The sequence below is a fragment of the Myotis davidii genome, unplaced genomic scaffold (genome assembly GCF_000327345.1).
Source record: "Myotis davidii unplaced genomic scaffold, ASM32734v1 scaffold1226, whole genome shotgun sequence".
Lineage (NCBI taxonomy): Eukaryota > Metazoa > Chordata > Mammalia > Chiroptera > Vespertilionidae > Myotis > Myotis davidii.
Window position 1 is genome coordinate 91,563 of NW_006297390.1, and position 2,828 is coordinate 94,390.

At 48.9% G+C, this 2,828-nt stretch overlaps 1 protein-coding gene across 1 annotated transcript in view; it reads right to left on the reverse strand.

Moving 5' to 3' along the window:
* The window catches only part of HABP4 (hyaluronan binding protein 4), a 36,894-nt gene that overhangs the window by 23,258 nt on the left and 10,808 nt on the right, over nucleotides 1–2,828 (reverse strand). The window lies entirely within an intron of this gene.

Below are 2,828 nucleotides of genomic sequence, written 5' to 3' on the forward strand. Positions count from 1 at the left end.
GGCTGGCAGAGAAGAGGGGAGAGATTTGCTGACCGGCTCTGCGAGGACAGTGCAGACAATGAGATGGCCACCAAACCATTATTTTGTCTTTCAGAGGAACTGTTTAATTGGAAGAATTATTGTCTAATATTACCAATGCTAGAGTACTGCAATCAATTCTAGAGATTAGAATAGTGCTATAATTTACTTTCTATTATTCTGTTTTATGTTAAATTTGTAGAAATGGTTTATTGGCCCAAAAAGGATATATTTTTTTCCTAAAAATAACTCACTTTCTCACAAGGGGTGGGGAACCTTTTTTCTGCCAAGGGCCATTTGGATATTTATAACATGATTTTCAGGCCATACAAAATTGTCAACTTAAAAATTAGCCTGCTTTATTTCGTCAAACAGTTAGTTAATTCACCCCTAATGCCTTCGCAGGGCCAGACCAAGTGATTTCTTGGGCTCTACACCACCTTCGGACTGGACGTTCCCACTGATATACACACTGCTAACAGACTTCCTTAGCTACCTCCCTGTCTAAATATTGTTCACCCACTTCTTAAATGCATTTCTTAGTTTTGAATGGGTAAGTTAACAGCTTTCAAAATCATCAGTCATTGTAGCATTTTACTCTTGGAATAAGTAATAATAATAGCAGCTGGTTTGGCTCAGCGAATAGAGCATTGGCCTGCGGGCTAAAGAGTCCCGTGTTCAATTCCAGTCAAGGTCACTCACCTCGGTTGTAGGCTCGATCCCCAGCCCAGGGTGGGGTGCATGCGGGAGATAACCAATCGATATGTCTCTCTCACACTGATGTTTCTCTCTCTCTGTCTCTCCCCCTTCTTCCTCCCTTCCACTCTCTCAAAAAAATCAATGGAAAAATACCCTCAAGTGAGGATTAACAAAAACAAAAACAGCAGCAGGTATTGTACAGCACTAACTATGTGCCAGGTCCTACTCTCTGTGACACACATACACATACCCGCAACCAACCCTTATAACAACCCTCTGATGTAGTCCTGTTATTATTCCCATTTTGCAGATGAAGGAAATAGAGATTAAATAACTTGCCCTAACTACTACGTGGCTGAGCAGGGATTTGAACCCAGCACACTGGCTTGGAGCCCATAGACACCCTCCTGGAAGCTGACGGGTAAGTAAAAGGTAAATAGATGAAGGTGGGGGGAGGGGCTTGGAGGCCCAGAAAAAGGAGGCAGCAGCCTTGGAGAAGCTCTATGCCAAGGGTGGGGGTAGAGCAGGAGAAAGGTATTTGGCAGCATAAATAGGGGCCACCTGGTGGGCCCAGAGAGAGCACAGGCCCTCGGCAGGGGCCAGACCACACAGGACCATGCGGGTCAGGACAAGGAACTGAAAAGGGGCCTGAAGCCACCGGGGTCTTCACAAGGCTGAGGGCATGGAACTCATCGCCAGTGTGAAAGCCACTTGGGTGTGGCAACGGCTGCTAGAAGGTGAGCATGCAGGGAGGGAGCCCATGGGAGCCACCGTGACAGACCAGCTGACAACAGCTGAGCCTGTGACACGTGAAGGTAGTGGATTTAGAGGGTACCAATCATCAGGGCAGAGTGACAGACTGGATTTTGGGGGGAGAGGGACAAGAAGAAGGACGTCTCAAGGATGACTCCCGGAGTCTGATTTGTGCAACCAGTTGGATGGCAATGCTGCTCCCCAAGATGGACACCTGCCGAGGGCCCGAGGAGGGGGGACCTCAGCCCTGGACGCACTGCAGGAGGCCTGGATGTCCACAGGCAGGTGTCCAGCAGGAGGCAGACCCACAGGCCTGGAGTCCGAGCTGAGGGTGGGAGCCCAGGCATACACTCTGAGTCAGTGTGTGACGACAATTCAAGCTGCACAGTGTGTGAGTTCCTTCAGAAAGACGCTAGAAAGGGAAGGTTAAGGCAGAGCCCTGAAGACTCTTTTTTTTTTTTTAAATATATTTTATTGAGTCTTTACAGAGAGGAAAGGAGAGAGACAGAGAGTCAAAAACATCAATGAGAGAGAAACATCGACCAGCTGCCTCCTGCACACTCCCCACTGGGGATGCACCCGCAACCAAGGCACATGCCCCTGACCGGAATCAAACCCAGGACCCCTCAGTCCGCAGGCCGACGCTCTATCCACTGAGCCAAACCGGCTTCGGCCTGAAGACTCATATTTTAAAAGACCAGAGAGACAAGGAGGAGTCGGCAAAGGAGCTGGGAAGCAGGAGGAAAGCCAGAGAGTGCAGGGATCCCAGAAACCAATGGCAGGGTGCCCTAAGATCAATAGCCCCGGCCAGGTGGCTCAGCTGGTTGGAGCATTGTCCCGCACACCAAAACAAGGTCCCAGTCAGGGCACATACCTAGGTTGTGGGTTCGATCCCCAGTCAAGGTGTATATGGGAGGCAACAAATTAATGTTTTTCTCTCACATCAATGTTTCTCTCTCTCTCTCTCTCTAAACACATCCTCTGGTGAGGATTTTTAAAAAAAGGATCAAGCCCTAGACGGTTTGGCTCAGTGGATAGAGCGTCGGCCTGAGACTGAAGGGTCCTGGGTTCGATTCTGGCCAACGGCACATGCCCGGGTTGTGAGCTCGTGCAGGAGGCAGCCGATTAATGATTCCCTCTCATCATTGATGTTTCTATCTCTCTCACCCTCTCCCTTCCTCTCTAAAATCAATAAAAACATATTTTTTTTAAAAAGGGGAGAAAATGAAGAAAGAACACACACCCCAAGAAAGGTGGCTGACAGAATGTGGGACAAGAGGAGGAGACTGAAAATAGGAGAAGTGGGGCATGTTTAAAATGCTTGTTGGCATCGGGAAGGCCGGGGAGGGTTCGGGGGC